The following is a 23732-nucleotide window of genomic DNA, read 5'->3' on the forward strand; positions in this document are numbered from 1 at the left end:
TGGTTGGCTCAGAGAGAGTGTGGATGTGTTTGAGCCCTATCTGCGCTCACCTCACCGATCGAGTCACACGGTCCCAGCCAAGTTGTGAGCGATGATGCGAGTTTAGTTTCATGAAGTCTTCGGTTTGTGTAAACGTTTTCAGCGGACTAGTGCGGTTGTGTAGAGTGTGAAATTTGTTTTTCTTTTACAAAATATACCCAAAGAAGAAGGAAAGGAAAGCTTTGCATTTTATTACTTTCGTGTGAGGAAATCCGCAGTTCTTACGAATGCGAAACAACTGTGTTTGCAATTTTTCGTACGTTTCGAAAGAGTGCAAGTGGCGGAAGGAAAGTGCGGCACGGCAACGGTCAAAAAGTCGTCAAAAGGCATAAGCCAAAGCGAGTTTTACGTAAAGTACTCAGGCAATCATACATACACATATGCAAGTGTATGCTTGAGTAGTGAATATAAACAAATTCGATACACATTGTAGTCGTATCGCGCCGATTTTCTGTTTAATTGTGCCTTCTGGTGCCAAATGCCATTGGTACTCGGCGTAGGCTATTTTCGCATTGAAGGAATACATACATACAAATAAGTGAGTGAGTTACGAAAATTTCAGTTACTGTGTGCATACTAAGATGGGTTACATATCTACATATGTATATAAGTAAATTTTTTAATGTACGCAGTTGTTATTGTTTTTTCTTTGTTTTTTAAATGAATTCAATTGTATGTGTGCAATATATCTGTTTAACGCATAAGCCGGCATGGTATCAAAGGATAAAGGAAATACATATGTACGAAAAGAAGAAAGAATATTTTGTATATTTTCATGTATAGGAATAGGAAATAAACTTAAGAGTCAACTGATATGGCAGAGAAATGTGGCGCGTAGATATTTTCGCAACAAGAAAAACCTGACGAACAGGTAGTAAACAGCTGCGAAAAAAACAACAAGAATGATAAATGATAGAGAACAGCAAATGTAGCGCTGAGGTTTTTTCAAAGGTTTTTGTAGATATATGCGTGTATGTACATATGTACGTACTACATTGTATGTCTGCATATATATGTAACAATATTTATTATCTTTGTGCTTGTATGTGTTTTATTTCGCGGTGGAGGTCTGCTTGGCAGTTGCTTACTTCACCCAAGAAGAATCTCAGCTTCTTTGATTGCCTCACATTGGCTTACTCTTCGTGCCATGTAGTCACATGCACACACACTTACATAGCCATGCATATAAATTATTAACTACCCTGCAGGGAGAAATACTAGGTGTGGAATATAATACTAACAGCGCACTTTTCGGTTCAAACAGTTTATGTTCTAAATTTTCTGCATGTTAGCAGGTCGTATTTTTAACCCGGCAATGCCCTACAACGGGCAGCTACGGCGACTGCTGTAGCCGAATGGGTTGGTGCCTGACTACTATTTGGAAGTGCACAAATTCGAAGTAGGCGAGTACGAAACACCAATTGATAGAAAAAGTTTCTCTAATGACGTCGCTCCTCAGCAGACAATGACAAACCTCCGAGTTTCTTTGCTGTCATAAAAAAGCTTCTCATAAAAAATGATCTGCTGTTTGGTCGCTCCATTTGTGAAAAACATCAAGACACACTGCACAAATAGGAGGAGCAGCTCGGCCAAATATCCAATAATGCACTACGAAATGCCAATTCTCCGACCATGCATCAGCAAAATATCAGTTAAAATATCAGTTCATACAAGCCAAAAAAAAAATTCTAGTCGAATATGTTTCTAAAATATTTAGTTTTATGGTATACCAGTTAAAAAATAAAAAAAACATCCATTCCAACGTTTTAAATTATTCTACTTCATGTTAAAAGTGTATACAGAATTGTTTTTTTTTTTTTCTTAAAATTAAATTAAACTTCTTTCAGCTACAGGAATCACTTAAACATTCAAAAATTAGTTCAAACGTATACTAAAGTAAATCTTAAGACTCAAAACAAATTCTTAAAAAAAACAATAAAGAATGTTTGAGGCATTCACCTTAGGAACATAAATACAATTAATGCTAATTAAACCCTGGTTTCTTATTTTATGTGTCCGGTGAGTATTTTTCTGCGGATAAATATGCTGCGATTGTTTGCAAAAAACCTTTAGTAGCGGCAAAAATAGTGAATATTAAGTAATAAATACGTAAATGGTGTGAAATAATTGTTTATTTTGGCGTTTTAAAGCTTAAACTAAGCTAGTGGAACAATATAAATTTGTTCCTCTAATCTTACTGACTTAGGTTGGAAGGCTGCATATAAAGTGAATTAATTTAATGCAAATATTAAGTAATTGTTGTTTTATTTGATAGACTTGGATGTAGTGTTTTTCTAGTAAATGCATTCATCAGTCCCTGCCCACTTATTCATAGTCTTCCAACCATAGAGAAGTCTTAAAATTTTTTATCTAAAAAAAAAAATAAACTTATTTGCAAAAAAATTGATAATTTCACTTCTTGTTTTATTCTAGTCAACAACGAAGTACTATTAAATACTAGTATCTGAACTAAAATACTTCTACAATACTTTGGCTTTTCCCTACCGGGTGGCTGCTACAGTTGTAATTCAAGCTTGCTCTTTTATTATGTTTTTATCAATGTTTTTCGTTTTTTAAACCTATTTGTTGTTGGCGACTACAAGCGGCAATCTATCAACGGTACATTGGATATTCCAATTCTGCATTTATTTGCAAGCATGAGAAACGTGATCTAGTAATTTGCACAAAACTCTCTATTGTGAAAAACGAAAACAAATCCGTTCTCTTTGGTGGGGGTGGGCAAACGTTTCACAACACAATTCGACCAAAGCGCACGTAGCAAAGCGGATATAAAATAAAAGTGGCAATGCAGCATATTCGATATTTTAAATTTAGGAGAACAGTGACACACCTTTTAATGTACTGAGAATATTACACATACATACATATATATATATACATATGCACATACATCAATGGTTTAAACGATCAATTAATTTTAGGAAGGCCTCTTCTCATATATTTACATACAGATGCGAGGTGCAGTTCAAAGAAAACAAGATTTTTTTAAATTAATATTCACAAAAAGTGGTGTTCGCAAAATCGATTTTTTATAAAAAATAAACATATTTTTTAAAATTCAAAGCCAAAAAAAAGTGGTGTTCGCAAAATCGATTCTTTATTAAAAATAAACATATTTTTTAAAATTCAAAGCCAAAAAAGTGGCTTTAGCAAAATCGACTTGTTTTATTAAAAAAAAAAAAAAAAAAACACGTTCCAAATCAATACAGCGGATTATTTCGGCAAAAGGTACAAGTTGCTCTGTGCCAAATTAATATAAAAAGGGAAACGGGATTTTTAGTCAAATACTCTGTGGTAAGTGTCGATCGCAGAGATATAATTTGTGGCTGTCAGTTATGTCGTTCGTTAGCCGAAATGTTTAGTCTAAAATACGATCATCAATTAGATTTCGATTTGCTAACTCCAATTCCATGAACTTCTGTGACTGATTTTGAACGAATGCATGCGTAACTTTGATGTAATTATTTGAGCTATTTGTGTCCCAACGATCGTTTTTTTGCAGCCTGCACCACTTATGAAGTATACCAAGAAATACAGAACCTTGATAATAAAATTCATTTACCCACCAATACAGCAAAAATACTCTTACTTCAATACAGCAAAAATACTCTTACTTCAATAACTGCGGTTGGACAAATTTTCTTAAGGGTATACATAACTTTCAGACGCCGAAAAACTATTAAGTAACTATTTCAAAAATATTGCTTTTACTTTGGAATGTACCTTGAAAATGTGGTAAGTAAACCTCTAAGGTGCTGCTACTACTCAGAATCGCTTCGAAAAAAATTATTTTCAACTGCAAAAAAAGGACAAATTAGGTTTTCCACATTCATAGTAAAAATTCTTCCCAAATGTGGACTCCTCTGCATTTCCTTTCCATTTTATTGTAAAGGACTGTTCAAGGCGAATGTATTCAAGGTGGTAACAGTAGTATAAAAACAAACAGTTGTATATATTTTGTTTTTGCTTTTTGGGCTAAATTGTCAAAACGATAAAAAATGGAATAAACAAAACCAATAATAAGTAGACATAAACGAAGCCTTTTGAGTATTTCGTGAAATTTGATCGAAGTAAATTAGAACTATCTTTAGTAAAAATTAGCCCGGATTTATTATTTACTGCTGGGCATTGAGCAAGAAGTAAAGTGGGAGCTTGTAATTTGCAACGATGAAGGATATGGAATGACATCCGTCAACAAATGTTTCCTTCACCCACACGATGTAAAATCTGAAGGCTTGAAGTAATCTGCTCATCTCCTCTCTTTTTCTGTAAATTCTATGCATTAAACTCTGCTGCACAACAACTGTTTGGGTACTTGAAAAAAAGTAGCCATTCTACCTTCTACTCTTTCCGCGCACAATACGCATTTGACCATTTTTTACTTATATTACATCTTTTGGCCGCCTGAGACTGGAATTCAGAGAGAACGTAGTTTCGAATCTTCGCGAAACACCAAAATGAAGAAACAGTTTTTTCTAATAGCGGTCGCCCCTCGGCAGGCAATGACAAACCTCCGAGTGCATTTCTGCCATGAAGAAACTCCTGATAGAAAATATCTGCTATTTGGAGTCAACCTGTAGGTCTCTCCATTTGTGGAACAACTTCAAGACGCACTCCATAAACAGGAGGAGGAGCTTGGCCAAATACCCAAAAAGGGTGTACGCGCCTATTATATATAAAGGGTGGTTAAGTTTTAAGGGCCGGTGTTGATTTTAAATAAAATACAATTTATTTAGGAAATTATTGTCATTTCTCTTTAGTATGATAATATTGATATAATTCAATTACGTATGAAACAAAATATCGGCCAAATGGCCGCCGCGGCCTCGGCGGCACACCTCCATCCGATGGTCCAAATTTTCGATGACGCTGAGGCATAATTGAGGTTCTATGCATTTAATGTGCCGAATTATCTTATCCTTTAGCTCTTGAATTGTTGCTGGCTTATCGACGCACAGCTTTTCTTTCAAATAACCCCAAAGAAAGAAGTCCAACGGTGTCAAATCACATGATCTCGGCGGCCAATTGACATCGCCACGACGTGAGACTATTCGGCCATCAAATTTTTCGCGCAAAAGAGCCATTGTTTCGTTAGCTGTGTGACAAGTGGCACAGTCGTGTTGAAACAACATATCGTCCACATCCATATCTTCCGATTCGGGCCATAAAAAGTTCGTTATCATCTCACGATAGCGAACACTATTCACAGTAACTGCCTGACCGGCCTCATTGTGGAAAAAATACGGCCCAATGAATCCGCCGGCCCATAAACCGCACCAAAGAGTCACTCTTTGTGGGTGCATTGGTTTTTCGGCAATCACTCTTGGATTATCATTCGCCCAAATGCGGTAATTCTGCTTATTGACGAATCCACTGAGGTGAAAATGTGCCTCATCACTGAATATGATTTTCTTCGAAAATTGGTCATTCACTGTTGCCATTTCCTGCCACCATTCTGACCACTGACGACGCTGGAAATGGTCAAGACTCTTGACTCAAGAGGCTTTAGTTCTTGAGTCAATTGCACGTTGTAGGCGTGTAAATGCAAGTCTTTATGCATAATGTTCATCAACGACAAGCGTCAGAGGTGCAATTGTTGGGCACGACGACGAGTTGAGGTGGACGGCTCTTCAACCATACTATCGCGAACAGCAGGAATATTTTCTGCAGTACGAGCTGTACGAGCATGCACTGGTGTTTTCACATCACTTACAGACCCGGTTTGCTCAAACTTTTGCACAATTTTTCCGATTGTACGCACATTTGGACGATTAAATTGACCGAAAAAGTCACGAAGTGCGCGATATGCATTTTGATTTGAACGCCCGTTTTCATAATAAGCCTGAATAACTTTAACGCGTTGCTCGATTGTGCATCTTTTTATGGTTCAAATTGAGTTAGTCTGAAATTAAAAAATATCAAATGAAATGTAGAAAAAACTTGACGTTAAAGCGTGGTTTACATTCAACATCGGCCCTTGAAATTCAAGCACCCTTTATATGTAATAATAATATTTCGATATCTTTTTGTTTTTCGTTTGTTTCGATTTAATTTACATATATGACCGGAAGAGTATTACTTCCCCTTCGAATAAGAATTTCCACTTCCTTATTGTAATATGTAAATGAAGCACATATTTTTGATATCACCTTCCATAGATACGCCTTGAGACTGTTTCTTATATACTTATAAGAATGATAGATACGAGTACTTATATCTATAGTAAAAAATGTCACCTTTTAAATTTTTTAAATTTCGAGTTGTGACGTTTTGGAGGTCGTGCGAAATATTTTACAAAAATTCTAACCACTGACCGCAATTTCTTTCGAAGCATTAACATTTGCTGATTGGACATTTACATATGTAAATTCAATTTGAAGAGTACAACCAATAACAATATATTCAATAATACATACATACAAAAGAGAAATCTTGGTTCACATTTACGAAAAAATACATATAAATTAAATATACGTTTGTATGTATGCATATTAGACCATGAAATTATGCTCGTAAATATATAAATAACCTCGTATGAACCAAAACTCATTCTTCCATTTTTGAATAAAAGCATTTTTGCAATTTCTATGCTTATAAGCGGTTTTTTGGCCATTATCAGCGGAATGCGATAGAGCGTTTCCGCATCACTTTTTATTTTGTGAAATTCACAAGGTTTTTTATACCCTACATGCAATGGAAAAATAAACACTACATTTTAAAAAAACTCGTTTTAATCATTTTTATAATAAAATTTGCTAAAGAAGAAATGTTTTATGTAAAAAGTGAGTACATATGAATCACAAGGTGAAGAGCAATTGAGCCCTTGAACAGAATTGCAGCGGACAGCCGGTAATGGGTTGACATGAACTCGCTGTCAAAATTAGAACGCATTAAAGGCATGAAATTGCACAGAGTTGCGGCGCGGACGGATTTATTGCCGTTTGTTTTTTTAACGGTGGCAAATTAATGCGATTCATTTAAATTTTCTCCGCCGGGTTGAAGGCTCAGGGTTGCTTTTCTGACCACTTGATGACAATTTGTTTGTTCGCAAGCAACAGCAAGCAAATAAAAAGCAAATAATATTCAGTTGGGCCCTATGTTCCACACTGGAACTCTAGGAATTTACGATGAATATTCGATTTATACAAGGAAACCCGAGAAATGTCAAGAATTTACAAAGAAATTTTTTTTTTGTAACAATGAGCTTCAACGAGTGGTTTTACAAATATAGCAAACGAAAAGATTTATTTTATTGTAACCATAAAACGTCAGCTAAAAATCGTGCCGTCGCAATAGTGCTTACCGTCCACGTCGGAATTGTGTTTAAGCGTCCGAATTTACCGACGGAAGGGCATCAGCTGATCACCACCCGTCAACGCGTTACCCGCTGTCTCGCTGCATTTCTGTTTCGGGTCTGATGTAGTATAACAACAAGTCGTTGTGCCCGAATTCGTGATTGTTTGATTTATAAAGGGTTTTTCAATTGGCGCGGGTCGATTTTGGCGCCCTGTGGCAGCTATTTTGTTTTGGTGACATCTATCAAATCTTTTGTTTATTATTCAGTTGTTTATGCCAAATCATCATGGCAAGTTACACGATTGAACAGCACGCTCAAATGATAAAACTTTATTATCAAAATGAGTGTTCTTTAATGCAAACGTTGCGCGCATTGCGCCCATTTTTCGGTAGACGTGGTGGCCCTTCAAAGTCGACTCTTCAACGTTTGGTGGCCAAATTTGAGACGACCGGGTCAGTAAACAATCAGCCAACACCCGTAAGTTTAAGGAACGCTAGATCAGCCGAGAACATTGCCGCGGTCCGTGAAAGTGTACAGCAGAACCCGAGGCAGTCTATTCCTCGTCGTGCATAAGAACTTTGCCTTTCGCAGACTTCAACTTGGCGAATTTTGCGTCGGGACTTGGGCCTACACCCGTACAAGATCCAACTGACCCAGGAGCTCAAAGTTGATGACCATAGACAACCCCGTTTGTTCGCTGACTGGGGTTCGAATCGTTTGGAAGAGAACCACAGTTTTGGGCGAAAAATGATCTTTAGTGACGAGGCGCATTTTTGGAAGAATGGCTGTGTTAACAAACAAAATTGCCGTATATGGGACGACACCAATCCACACGAGGTTCACCAGGTGATAATGCATCCTCAAAAAGTTACCGTTTGGTGTGGATTTTGGGCCGGCGGCGTCATTGGTCCGTACTTTTTTGAAAACGACGTTGGTTAGGCGGTCACCGTCAACAGCGAGCGCTACACAACGATGATAACCAATTTCTTATGGCCCATATTGAACCATGTGGACCTAGACGACATGTGGTTCCAGCAGGACGGCGTTACGTGCCACACAGCAAACGCCATTTTATTCCATTTCAACATCTATGAAGAGAAAATAAGGACGGACGGCGAGATTCTGGGTGAGTTCTGTTTGTAAAGAAGGGAAGAGCACCGTCTCGAAAGCTAATATTATTGAAGATGCTGCCAATGTGAGCGTTATAAAAAAATACTATGTAAATGGCCATTGCTTCGCAGATGTTAACGATATCTGACTTAAAATATTTCATAGCATGAATTGCCAGCTTCATTCAATTTGCAGTCTGGATTGGAAATTTCATTGAAATAGACCATTGAATTTAATCAAAAATTAAGTGTCGCCATGCCTAGTAATAAAGGTGTATGCCAAAGATATCTACAAAAAAATCAGTGGATAGTGTCAAATAAAAGAAAAAATATAAAGTGCAGTTCTTCAACACAGTTGATTTGACGATTCCAAGTAAGATATTAATGAGTCGATTACCAAACAATTTGCACAGCTGAGATTGCCTGATTTCAAACAGAAAGTGCCGCATTCACTATTCAACAAAAACAACAACAACTACTTTAGAATACAACCCGCTGAAAAATGCCAATAGTTTCAGTAAAATAAGCAATGGGAAATTAATATTCATAATAATAATTTTTTAATATATTTTTTTAATTTTTTACTACATTGAATATCAACTGAAGTGGACAGTGAAGGCGGACTACTACTGGTAATGGTTAGCATTTTACAATACAAATTTGTATTTGTTCGGATTTACAATTTTTAAGCTTTTATTTATTAGTTTAAAGAATCTAATTCTTAATTAGCAAACCGAAAAATAATTACAAGCTACTTCTTTGTGATAGGAGATTCATTTTCGTTTTCTCAGACGCTTATTAAACTCTCTGGCCATTTTATGAAAGACCAGTTGATATTCCCTATAAAATTTGTTAGCTAGAATTTGTATTAATTTTTTGCATAAAATAGAAAACCGCGCTAGTCAATTTGAGTTCAAATAAACTACTCGTGCATCGCCACAATTTCGTAATAGCCCTGCTAGAATTAGTGCTTTGCGTCCGTTTCAGCAACGCACTCGCTTGACATGTCGTACAAAAGGCGATGCCACAATGAAAGTGCATTGTTGTTGTGCCGGCTTGTCGTATGGCAAAAGTAGAGAGTTGGCCGACTTTTAACCGTTGTTCCGGCAACACATGCGATACGAATGTGCCACTCTCTGTACAAATGTAGACAATCGATTCGGCTATTATTCAAATGTTGTGTTGCAAAGGGTGCAATGGCTGTCGAGGCTTAATTCACAAATTAATGTACTACGGTTGCATGTGAAAACGAAAAGCAAAACGGTAATATGTAATGGTGAGAAAATGGCTCTTAGTCCTTGCAAACATTTTCTTAAAATTTGAAAAAATGGGAGAGGTAAATATGAGAAGAAATGTGAAGAAAACTAAGCCAGACGATTAGTGTGCATATACCCTTTAACGCATAACGCATCACGTAATGGGTACACGTGATGCGTTATGCGTTAAAGGGTATATGCACAAATCGTCTGGCTTAGTTTTCTTCACATTTCTTCTCATATTTACCTCTCTGCAGTATTTCATTAGAAAATTGTGAACTTCTATTAAATAGCTGCTGGTTGGTTTGCTCATAAGTGATGCCGAGAAATCTAGGTAAACTACACAAGTGTTTTTCGCGCCCCATTTTACAACAACAAATCAAAGAGGCAAGATTTTGCTTTTGATTTACGGCATGACCACACCATTAAATCAAACTCCACTGCGCATGCGTCTCTTGCTCGATTGTTAGCCACTGTTTACTGAGGCGTTTCACGCCGCACAGTATCGCGTCGAGGTGTTAGGAAAAACTGTACAAAGTAAAATTGTAAAATAACAAAATGCCGTCTTTTTAAGTGCCTGGAAATATGAACAGTCTTTACGCTAGCAATTTGCTTTGTTTCACTGTTGACGCTATTTTGTTGTCGACAGCCAGTTTTTTGGTTGGTTACAATTGTATTAAAATATTCTAAGTTGCCGCACGCCGTTGGAGCTGCGTTAGCTGTGGCAAATAATTAAGTGCTATCATAAAAACATTAAAGAGACTTTTGTAACGGAAGCTTCGCAAGTTCACACGCTCAGCACATCTAATTGTTGCGCCACAATGCGACGAGTTGCCAGAGAATGCATGTTGATGATGAACTGATAGGACCGTCAAACTTAGGAACTGCATGATTTGGAGCTATTAAGTCGCGAAAAGATAAAAATAATTACATATTATACATACATTTGTTATCGAAATTCTGCTTTGCTAATTGTCGGCTTTTCTATTGAAATACATATGTTGAATTGCGGCTTTGACTGTGATTTTTCTTGTATCTTTACAGAATTTTAGCAAAGGACACCTCAGTATGTACGAGTATATATAAAAACAAATAATACTTCAAAGTTTTGTATAAAGAACAACTGATACTAATTAATTTTACACAGCATCCAAATTTTAATGTAAATAAAAACCATATTTGTACTAAAAACATACTTATATATGCAAGATATCAAATTTTTTTTTTTGCCTTTCGTTTGGCCTCAAATTTGCAAAGTTTCTTTAAATCGGCACATAAAAGTTAAGTTGGGTTGCAACGGCCACCGTAATAGGAAAATTCGTTCGTCTTCTTCTCAGATTCCACTTTTCGTACGTAAAGCAATTTTTTATCCCCTAGCAAGGATGGGTTTACGGCCTGTTATCCAGCTCTCCCATATATATACCCTCTGATCAAAACGAACCGGGAAGGTGATGTCGGCTCTTTTCTTCGATTGCCAAGGCGTAGAGCACCATGAGTACCTTCCATCGGCCAGACAGTCAATAAAAAACATTATTTATCTGTTTTGAAGCGTTTGAGAGATGCTGTATGTTGCAAACGGCCGGAAATGTGAGCAAACAATTCTTGGATTTTGCATGATGATAACGCGCCATCGCACCATCGCACCGAGCCCAAATTGTGCTGGATTATTTGACCAAACACCAAGTAAATACCATCGTGCAAGCACCGTATTCACCTGATATGACCCCAAGCGACTTATTTTTGTTTCCCAAGTTGAAGTTACCACTTCGTGGAAGGAGATTTCAGTCGATAGAGGTTAGGTAGTAATGGTTGCCCAGAGAGTGCGCCCACTTGGACGAAAGAAGTCGATAGAGGAGATCAAAGAGAATGCGATGAAAGAGCTGAAGGCCATCCCTTCGTTGGCCTACCAAGAGTGCATGGAGGACTGGGTTAAAGGGGTGGTAGGGTTTAGCGCTAAAACAAAACACTTTTTTTTTAATTTTTTACAGAAATATGGCTTAAGATACTTTAATAAAATCAGTTGCATGTTATTGTACATCTTTTCAATAAGTTTTTAAAAAATATTAATAATAAAATATTGACAAATAAGCCCATGACAGAGTTTTTTTGGAGATATGTTTTTCGAGAGGTGCTCTGCGGTGCCAATCGGCATTCGTCGTAGAATCATCTGAAACTAAAAAAGTCGAATTTTTCAGTTAAAGTATGACGTAATGCTCCCCCTCACATGAATAAAATTTTTTTTTTCATTTTTGTAGTTTTGTTGGCAAAAAAACGTAAAACGAGCATTTTTGGCGAAAAATTTCGCCATATTTGTAAGTGAAAAATAACCTTAAAAAAATAAAAATAAAAAAAAAACAGTGTGGGGGGAGGTATTTTTGATTTAGAAAACGTGTGCCAAATTTGAAAAGAATCGGTTGAATAGTTTCGGAGTTGTGATTGGCACCGACTTTTAAGAAGTCGTTTCGGGAAAAACGCGTTTGAAAAAATGACTCTGAAAAATTATCTATGCTCCGCATTCGAGGTAGAGTGCCTACAAAGGTTATAACTTTGAGAGTTATGCTCCGATCCACTTAAAATTTTGACACAACATTCTTGAAATGATATACTATAAGATGAGTGAAGAAAAAAAATTTCGATTTTGTGACCCTACCCCCCCTTAAACGTTGACACATGTGTGTTGCTTCAGACTAGTCATATTTTGAAGGAGATAAAATGAATTCGCCTGAAATGTAACTCTGTTTTGTTTTATTTAAACATTCTCGGTACTTTCTGATCATAGAGTGCAGACCATATATAATATATGTATAATACTTCCAGCTCATACCGCCCAATACCAATTCTAAATCTTTTGTCAGTAAGTTAGATGGACCAAAGAAATAATATAAAAATAGTCAACACTTTGTAATGCGTCTGTCAAGCAGAATATTCCCACATAAAATTATCATATAATTAAGCAATTTGACGAATACTTGAAAACTTGATATCAGCCAATCAGTCTAAGACCTTGCGCAAATTCACTTTTGTTAGAAGCATTAAAAGTTTTAATTGGAACTAATAAAGTCTGGTACACCAATCCAACCGCTAACTAACGAAAGCCATTTGTTGTAATTAATGTTTTTCACATATCAAATTACATTGAAATCCGCAAATCACCCATGCAGTTACATACCATACATATATACTCTCACACATACAAACACATTGGCATAGGCAATGCAGCATTCCGCATTTTATTGTTACGCAATTCCATTTGTGCCAAATCATTTTAAGCCTATCCAATGACAGCAAATTGCATTTCGAAAAAGGCAGTACATTTGTGTTAGTAGTAAAATGCAATAAAAACATTAGTATCACCCAATTAGTTTCTTACCAACCCACGTAAACCAGCAAAGAAGCATACACACATACGCACATACACGTGTGTGTACTCGTATCAGTCGAATAACTAAAATAAAACACACAATTGCTTTTGATTCGCTGCTCTCCACATTCTTGCATGATTTGCTTGTGAAGCCAGTCTCCATTCTGCGGTGAGTCATTTTCGCAGATCGGTGGCCATTGCCTGGTATTCGTACAATTTAATACTCGTACAACCGCAACAAGCGGAATCTTAATGAACCGTCCAGTTATTTTCGTACACAGCATTCGTACGCCCCATTCGAATGTTTGTATGGAAAAGTATACTGCTTGGTTGCACACCAAATCACCAGCTATTGAAGGAATTACTTCCTTAATATTCACTCGCAAATATGATATTAGTGCTTAGTAAATTGTTTTCGTTCGGTTTATTGATTGTTGTCTAACTTCATACTTAAGATTGTGTATTAATGTCCAAATGTATTTACTTGTAGATGTTCACTCGCACATCTGTGCCTGGCCTGCCTGCTTGAGTTGGTGGGAGCCAAGCAATTCCTGGCGCAAATTCATTTGTCATAATTTCTTGTTTTACTAAAATATCATTATAAAAGTATGAATTTTGCTTTTGCTAGACATAATCAGGCCATATCGATCGCACATTCATCCATTTCTGTTGGCGGTCGTGCAATAAAATAAGATTTTTTATTAGCGATCTCAAATCGACAGTGGCATCCCACGATATGGCGCAACTGCAGCATACTTATACAATTTTTCCGACCGCCGATCTATGGGTGCGTTTCGCTTGATCGGTTGCTGCTCGGCAGCTTGTTTGCAGCTCAAGGAGTGTTGTTCCATAACTGGTTGATGGAATGTCTGATGCGCTGGCTAACTGGCTGGTTATTTGTCTGGCTATTTGTCTCGTCGCCGCATTGCATGAGCGACTATGTGGCCAGTTGGCCAGTGTCTGGCTAAGTGCAGTGCACCGATTTGTGAATTCTCCATTGCAAGCCGGTACTGGTTGTTGGTACTGTTCAATGTTGATTGTCTGCGACCTATAATAATGACTGCACTGAAAGCGTTTTGTTTACTCGTACATAAACGACGTAAAAGCTGGTAAATAATTTCACTTCTGCGCCTCATAATAAGTGCCAGTGAACATGGACAATAACCAGCGATTTCATAGCTTTTAAAGCTATGGAAAAGCAAGCAACACATATTGCAGTGAAAAGTAAGTATGTAAGTACGCGTATGAATGCAAAGGCAATTATTTGAATTACAGTTTTAATTAAGGAGTTATACGCAGCCACACAAGTGTACATATGTACGTATGAACCAGTTAGAAAATGGCTGAGCATGAATGGAGACATATTTTTGATGTTTATATTCGAAAAAAAGATAAGATAATGGTTAAGGCAAGAAAATAAGACGTCAGAATTATTAAGAGGAACTTACACCTGGGTAGGCGGAAGTCGCTGTATTAAATGAGATTAAATTTGATTTGAGGTTTGCCTTTGGCCTCATGGCCTTTTGTGCCTTCTACTCATCACAGTGCCTCATCCAAGCCCAGTTGCCTTATTAAACTTAAGATAGAGCTGGGTTGAGCGAGCGTATATTCTTCTGACTGCAATTGGCCGAGCGAGAAGGTGTGTTGGAATCTCAGGGCATTCGTTGCAGAAGTGACAAGAGTCGATGGACCATATTCCAATTATATCTGAGAATGCCCATGGGAATTTGGTGAAACCTTTTGAAAATTATGCGTTTTATTCTTTTTTATTTTCCAAAAAATGTTATTATTTTCATTTAGTAACCTGGAATTCAAATTCATTATCCAAATAGATTATAGTTACATCGAACACAAAGTTTTAGTATTTGTATTTTGCAGCTATAATTTTGAGAGCTATTAGGAAACCCCAAATAGAAATAGAAACCCAACGAGCGTTAGTTTTTGAGTCCAGCAAAGATGGAAAGTCCAATTACTACTATAATTAAGTAGTAAAAATGTATGCTATGGAGTGCTGAATCCAAGTTCAATAGGATAACCTCAAAAACTCAAAATTTATGTTCCGTGGACAACATTCAATTCTCAAATTAAAGTAAAACTATTCAAGATCTGAGCCAGTCCTCCAATATGGGATGTGCATATTTTCATATTGTCATCAGCAAAATGCTAGCTTTTACGGACAGATGATTTTTATGAAACACCATAGCACAAATCTACGTGAAGTTTTGCCATTCGCTGTAAGGGGTGAACCGGCTTGAGAAAAACATTTTTTTTTATTTGATGTCTCCAGACACAGAGCGCTGCTTTTATACGAAGCGGCACTGTTACATAGTAGTCGAGAGTTATCTTTTTTCTCTTTATAATTCTTGCTTATAGTAGCATATTTCATCACCTGAGACCCAAGTGAAGTGAAATGGGTCTCAGGCCTCTGCTAGAGGTTGAATATAGCGCAGGGAATGTTTTTGTAATTGTAGTAAAAAGGGTCAGTAAAAGGTCAGGTTACTAGCAGTTAACCTCTTACTAAAAATTAAGGTGGGATCCGAGTTGTTCTATACTCTTCATTGCTATTGCAATTTTACATATTTAAATGATGTGCGCTGCGGGAGAGAGGCAGAGAGTTAGCGCTAAAAGCTCCATACTTTTTGATTCCTACTACAATGACTCTCTTAAAGCCGTCTGGTGTCTTGTGTGGCACCAATATGCACTATTCTGAGAATCTCACTCCAGCAAGTCATGCGAGATTTCAGCACTCAATGAAATGAATTATGTCTCATAATCATGATTGGAAGAAATAACACCAAAAATGAAAAAATATGCATCATTTATATCATAAAGTAATGAATAGAAATTAGTGTTAAAGTTCTTAAATGTCATGGATCTTATTGATAATCGAACGGTGTTGAAGCACCGCTGTCTTGTTGTTTTGGCTGATCCCAGCTGGTAATTAACAAGTACGGCAACAACTAAGGAACAATGCATATAAAGAAAAATTATAGAAAAAGGAAAAGTGAAGAAAGTTGATGTTGACTGTGAGAGTATGACACAGCGTTCAGTCAAAAGTTGGCTGCTTATAGTGTATTGAAAGAGCAGAGGGGATTGGAAGCATCGTTGAAGAGGCCGCATCCGCTGCAACTGACCGCTACCACGCATTTGCCGCCTATTTGAAAATATTTAAATAAAAAATGAAAATATTTTAACCAAATGCGCAAATGCGAAAGGGAAGGTATAATTAAACAGGGAATTTAAAATACTTACGCGAGCTATAAATAAAGCAAAGGAAGTAAGCATGTAAAGACGGAAAACGAAATTGATTATAGTGCGTACAGACTTTTTGTACCGTTAAATATAGGTTACAAAATTAATGAACAACCTTCGTTTCACCATTTACATATATACACACATACATATGCATATGAATGCATGCATGCACATAAGTAGATAAGTATGAGTGCATGTGAAATTGGGTCAACTTGGTGAGCTCCCTTTTCTTTAATGTCGATGCAATTTCAGCTTTTACTCTGCCAATGCCAGCCATCACGATTTGGTTGTGTGCGTGTGCGTCTTAAATGCCCGCAAGTGGTGAGAAATAGCATGAAAATATATATTTTTGCTAGAGGCCGTATTCGCTGCTCAACTTTAATACATACAATTTTATATTTTTCACATTATGTGGATCTAATGGCTATCCGGTGGCAGTAAAAGTGTAGTAAAAGCGAAAGTTTTTTCAATAAAAATTTTATTAATAAAATTTAAAAAGTATGAGTGTTACGAAAAATTCAGTACTTAGTAAAAAATGCTAACACAACACTTTGCTAAATTTTCAGTGGCAGGTAATAAGACTCACTTCTGGCTTAGTGGCTTTATGACGAAATAAAATTATCACAATTGATGCGACACCAGCGTACAGTTAACTTACCAATTAAGAATGCATCCCTAAAAATAGGTTGTTGTTGTTGTTGCTGTAGCAGCATAAACATTCCCCATACATGTAGGGGGAATGTTGCTGTAATGACAGTCCCTAGACGAATATAAATCCGGGTCGTTCCTGTAACATTGAACAGACTGTCGCGACAATAAAAAAATGTCAAACCGAATTTCAATGTATAACATTTTTTATTTTTACGGGTTTTGTGAATTTTTCTAAAAACACTCCTATTCGAGGGTGTGTTTTAATAGAATAAAAATTTTAATTCGGGTCTAGACAGTCTCATGGGAAATCATTTAAAAAAATATCAAAATCGGCCAAAATAGGATTTATGAAACAAATTTGTCGAAAAATCCCCATTGGGTGTCGACATAAAAATAGGTCCTTCAAAATTTATCGAACCTGAAAAGAGCAGCCACTATAGCCGGATGTGTTAGGGCGTGACTACCATTTGGTTGAGTCCGGGTTCAAGGTCCGGTGTGGGCACGAGACACCAAAATAATAGAAAACGTGTTTTCTAATAGCGGTCGCCCCTGAGCAGACAATGGCAAACCTCCGCGTGTGCATCCTAAAACTGTTGGCCCGTGGAAAAACATTAAGTCTCACACCACAAATAGTAAGAGCAGGAGTTCGGTCAAACACCCAACTAAGTGTGTAACGCTAATAAAGAAAGCTCCACAGTAACCTAAATGCTAAATGGTTTCATAACGATGGTACAGCTTGCCTGACTGAGAGACGTACGTCAAAATACTGATCTATGCAGATAAATGACTAAAAAGCCATTGACGACTTAAAAGTCTTCTACAGCCAGATTACTAGTGAGAAGGGGCTTGTTATATTGACGAAATGCCATGAAATTTGCAAGATAACGTAACGGAATGGGTTGGTGCGTACGTTCAAATCTCGGTGCATGAAACAGCAAAATGACAGAAAAAGTTTTTTCTAATAGCGGTCGCCCCTTGGCATGGTATTTATGCCATGAAACAGTTACTCATAAGAAACCATCTGCCATTCGCATGCATTTTAAAAGAGTAGGTGCCTCCATTTGTGGAACAACGTCAAGACGCACGCCTCAAATAGGAGGAGGAGCTCGGCCAAACACCTAACGGAAGTGTACGCGCCAAATATTTATTTATTTAATATTTTGAACAATAACCATTTAATCACATTTTTATAATTTACTTGAAAAAAGTTTATTAACTAAAAAAAAATACCATTACATGCAAATGCATAAAAGGATAAATTGGTTTAATGGCTGGAAATAAATGAAAAATAATTTTATATAACTTACAAATAATTTCATAAAATTGCTTCATTGCTTCAAATTGTTTTTATATTCATGATAATTGCAATTTCTTTTCACTTATTGTTATTGTATTTTTATGTATAATGTTTCGGTATGTAGCTCACCATGAGAAACTACATTCATAAATATCAGATAAATTAATAGCAAAATGAAGTACTTTTCAAAGACTCATAAGTGCGGGCATGGCTTAATGCAATTTTATTCATGCAACAATAAAAAAGAGCGATCGCTCAGTCAGCCTCCAGCCGACGCTAAGTACGAGTACACACCTTTGTTGTTTGTTATACAGCACCGATACAGCACCGAACGTGTGCAAATGCCAAATTTTAGCAAAAATCCAAACTGAAATCTCAAAGCGTCTGCATGACCAGTAATAAATACGTATGCTTCTGCGTTATTGTGTTTTATATATTAAAAAAAATACGGGCCACTGAGACAGAGGCGTCTGAAGAGAAGGGTTTTAAATGAGGGAACAAAGCAAGGCAAATAACACGCAAATATAACTAGACTGAATTAATTAAGTAATAAATTTGTTATGCGGCATGTTTCATATTTATAGTGCCACTTGAAAATTTTGAATATATCCGTTATCAGCAGAGACTTAAACTGAGCGAAATGGCTATATGGGAACAAACAAACTTCATAATTCATCTTCTAAGATAGCTGCATAATATTTTCTTGAGTTGCTTTATAATGTATTGAAATGTATGCACGAGCATAAATACTGTAGCTGGGTAGTTTGAAGTCAGTTTGTCTTTTGCTTCGAGTCCCGCTGCGTTTGAGCGTTGCTTGAAATTTGGGTTTTTTGAAATAAATAGTTCCAAGGGACCAGTGCTTTGGTTAAGAATTTATTTCACGCAATTGCATTATATTTATATTCACATTTCACCATTCAAAAGATTCCTTAAGGTAAATTGAGTAGCTTCTATTGGCAAATAAATACAAGTTCGAGTGAAGATTCGAATAATAAAATATCAAAATAGCCTGGCTAAACCGAAGCTTACACCATGCCACAGAGCAGCTAGACTCGAATTCGTCGATAATCATAAGTTCTGGGACGATGAATGGTAGTCCATAATTTAATAGGCCTGATGGTTGTCAGAAGTATTAGAGAGATATTCATGAGCCACAGAAAATGCGTCACTCTCGTGATTTCACAGTGAATATCTACCTGGGGTGTTTTTAGCTACCGTGGCAAGACCCCAATTTATTTTATTTCGCATAAGATGAATACGGACACGTACGTAGAGGTCTTGGATAATGTTTTATTGAATTTTGCCAAAGAATTTCAGTGTGAGTCTTGGACCTATCAACAAGATAATGCTCCAATCCATAGCGCTAAGCGTATAAAAAAGTTTTTCGCGTCAAAAAGTTATCCTGTGCTGAAGTGGTCCGCCATTAATCTAGACCTATTTCCATTGTGGAGCCTCTGGAGCATTCTTAGCGAGCAAGTATATAAAGGCGGATGCAAGTTTAATAGCCAGCACCTTAAAAAAGCTATTCAAGAGGAATGTGCAAAAATCGTTCTTAGTGTATTTTAGTCACTCGTAAATTTGATGCCACGACTACTAGCATCAGTTAAGATAACTCACGGAGGACATGAATGCTATTAAATATTATTTTACATCGTTTTTTTAAGATTTAATTAAATATCAGTTTTACCCCGCCTCTACCAGTTTATATGTAATACTGCCGGTGCTGTCGGACGGCTGCGAGTTCTGGATAATGACAAGCAAAGACAAAAGAAGCTTAAGAGTGTTCTAGCGAAAAGTGTTTCGAAGGGAGTTTGGCTCCATACGCCGCAGCGCTGAGTTGCTGAACTTATGCCGGGGAGAAAATGTCATTACACACATTAAATTCCAAAGGTTTCGATGGTTAAGACATACTGTGCGCTTGGAGGGCAGTTGCTCACAAAAATTCTTTTTAACAACAAACTCTCAACAGGTTGGTACCTTGGCCCGAGAACGCCCACGGTTAATGTGGCTTGACCAAGTCATAGCTGACCTGAAAAATCGACGAGATAAGAGCTGGAAGTTTATTACTATGAGCTGTGGAGGTTGGAATCGGATTATGGACGATGATGAAGCTCAACCTAAGCTGTAATCGCTACTGTGCTGCATGCATCGTTTTCCCCTTATTTTTACTTATTTTACTTATATTTTCTTTTAAGCCCTTGAAAATTATTTAATTTTTACAATAAAAGGCTGAAATAAATCCTTTAGCATATTTTATTCTTACCTTTGTTTTCTTCCCATATGCCGAAATGTAAACAGATTTAATTTCTGATTATTTTATTCCAAAAAAAGTTTTTTTTTGTTCATTGTCCCATCTGTTATTTCGCTTAGTGTACTGTTGTTGCGTTCGGAAGAGCTTAGTCGCAGTACTGCCATTTTAATCCAAATAACCCGTTACACATAAACATTCACATTTTCGGTCTTTATATATACATATAATACATCTTTTCTTTCTTCTAAAGAATTCGCATATATTATTTAATGATGCGGCGAAGATTTCACTTGACAAGCACACGCCTGCAGTTTTCAACAAATTTGTGCTAAGCCCCTCCAATTGTGGCACAACATCAAGACGTAAACCACAAATCGAAGAAGGGATCCGCTAAACATCTAACAAAGGATGTAAGCGCCAATTATAAGTACGCGTATTGTTCAAGGTGGCGCAAAATTAATCATCCTATCGGAAGATTTGTGATTTTAGCAAATGACGTCATACGCCGATCATATTTGACGTTTGTAAACTAGACAGCTACAGTATACGAAAATACAGGCCATAGAGAAAGTTCAGAATGAAGATTTCCCTCAAAATTTTCCCTCAGAGATTTCACTGAAAATCATTTCTGTTTTTATTTTACAAAAAAATTATTCAAAATTTTATTTATAAAATAAAAAAAATTATTCAATAAAATAAAATTGAATGATTAAATTTGCGCCACCTTGTATAGGGTTTTTCAGTAAGAGCGCTTCAACTTTTGAACTTTTTTGAATAAAACACAAACGGTTTGACTTTTTTAACTAATTTTTTTTTTTATTATCGAGTTTGAACATATACATTTAAGTATGAAATTCGATTTCTTTTGCATGACCACCGCGTGCACGTTTTACGAAGTCCAATCGTTGAACCCAATTTTCGACCACTCTTTTGCATAAATCGGCCGAAATTCCAGCAAATTTCGCGTTCAATATTGGCTCTGAGCTCACAAATCGTCGCCGGCTTGTTACTGTAGACCAATGACTTCACATAACCCCAATGCTCTTAAAGTAGCAGCAACAGAACGATTATTTTCATAAAAAATTTGCACGATTTGCAATCGTTGCTCAAGTGCGTAGCGTTCCATGATGAAATGTATACTAATGAAGTTGACAAATGACGAGCGAAAAATAAAAAATATTGCGTCGTTCGCCCTCCCTATCGGAAAAAAGTTGAAGCGCACCTATTGAATAACCCTATATATGTATATGTGTTAACATTTAAAAGCGCATGCAAAGGCTACGTGGCAAGCATGAGACCAATGAATATCCGCGTGTTGGTTTCAATAGGGAGTACCAGCTGTGGAGTAGCCTCTCAACTTTTGGCATAAAAAATAACTTTTTTACCATATTTTATAGCAGCAATCGAAGACTGGCTGTTTGATTCCAAAAACGGTTATCCCTCTGCCACCATAAAAGTTGTTGATGTTTCATACCTATGAGCTTTTTATTTCATGCCGTACGTGCCAGAGCTCACAATCTTAAAATATTTAATTTTTTCCTTAAAAACCATTTTTTAGTATTTATTTTTTAAACAAATCTTTTGAAATATGAAAATATAGTAAGTCATGATTTAAAAAATAACTATTAACAATTTTGAAGAACATTACTACTCGCTCATTTTCGATCGTTTCTTACCCACTTTTCAATTTACATATTGCCGAATTTGATACATTTTACTATTGAATGAGGCTTATTGAGCAGTCATACGTTTAATATCATTTGCAGAGGAACCATTTTTCTACTTTCAAGTATCGAAAATCAAAAAAGAAATTCTTAGTTTTTTTCAAATTTTTTCTTGCGCTACTGAAATTTCAGCGTTGCCAACGCCTATGTTTCGCATTGATTTTTTATCTTGATGTTAGTGCAATTGCTGTTGCTTTTCCCAAAGTTATTGTTATTTGTTATTGTAATGGTCGCGCACGCAAACGACCTTAACAATTAAACTGGTGTGCGCTAATGGATTTATTTACTCGGTTGTGCATATGCAGCATTTTTCACTTTTATTGAATATCTCACAGCAGCCTGTGCCGAATTAATCCCACGATGAACTCGGAGAGCATATACAAGTGAATGTACGTGGGTATGTATGTATGTATGCATATACATACATGTTTATATTGAAATTTGAACCTAAAAGGTCGCACCTATATTGATTACTATTCGTAAAAAAGAGGTTGCGTGCTAATTCTATTTAGCATATATTAATTGGTCAAGTATAAAAAAAAATTAATTTCGTCAAAAGTTAATAAAATTTAACAACAAAATCACGTTCGAATTGTCGAATTACAGAAATTCGCAGTGAAAAAGCTGCGTGAATCACGTTCCATATTTACGTGGCCAATCACACCACATGCGAGTAGATGTTTATGGCCAAAGAATGCCAGCTAGTTTTTATTACATTTTTCCCATCCACTCGTTATTTTTTCTCCGTTGAGCTTGCGAAACTCGTCGAAAAAGCGAAAACAATTTTGGAGCAATAGTGAGAGTGTTTTTGTGATGAACATATTTTCAATTCTTTTTTTGATTAATGGAAAGCTAAGTGATGCTGCAAGCTGGTAAACAGAAATACGTATGTATGTTAAATATTCATGTATGTATTACTGTGTATGGGAAGCTGTTTGCTTCACTTTATCTGTTGATGGTACGATGAGTTTGCAGCAAAAGTCTTTCGTATTTGGAACATCACCCGACTGGTTGCACATTTGAAAGTATAATTAAATAATTATTACTTATTGGTTAATAGAAAAAAGGTGAAATAAATGGCAAAGATATATGAATGTAAAATTTTAAATAATATTAGGGCAATATAGAAAAGCGCTGATTACACTGCGTTACAAAAACGAACTTTTTTTCTGTCCTATGAACCAAATATACTTTTTCGGAAAGAGGAGAAAAAATAAAAATACACGTGTATCGGCGGTTTTCATGTACACGTCAGAATTTTTTTCTAAATTTTCGGCACAATTTGAAGGAAAATTTTTAATGTAACAATTTTTAATTTTAATATAATAAAATTAATAAAAAAATTCGGGGTTTTATATCTCTATTGTAGTGCGCAGTGAAATACCTTTCTTTTGATACCCACATCGGCATATCTCATGCAATTTTTTTTTTAATTCGAACAGGTGGCAACCCTGTGAAATATTGTCAGTGG

The 23732-nt window shown here is 36.4% G+C and overlaps 1 protein-coding gene across 3 annotated transcripts in view; it reads left to right on the top strand.

Moving 5' to 3' along the window:
• Positions 1-99: 99 nt before the first annotated feature.
• LOC129242652 (LHFPL tetraspan subfamily member 3 protein) overlaps positions 100-23732 on the top strand; it is a 34327-nt gene continuing 10694 nt past the window's right edge. Inside the window, exon 1 of one of the 3 annotated variants that reach the window (XM_054879424.1) lies at positions 100-577. The gene's annotated coding sequence lies outside the window, so the exon portion shown is untranslated. Of the gene's footprint in view, positions 582-23732 lie in introns of all 3 variants that reach the window. The other 2 variants (XM_054879423.1, XM_054879422.1) reach the window with 2 other exon arrangements.

Source organism: Anastrepha obliqua, chromosome 3 (assembly GCF_027943255.1).
Source record: "Anastrepha obliqua isolate idAnaObli1 chromosome 3, idAnaObli1_1.0, whole genome shotgun sequence".
Lineage (NCBI taxonomy): Eukaryota > Metazoa > Arthropoda > Insecta > Diptera > Tephritidae > Anastrepha > Anastrepha obliqua.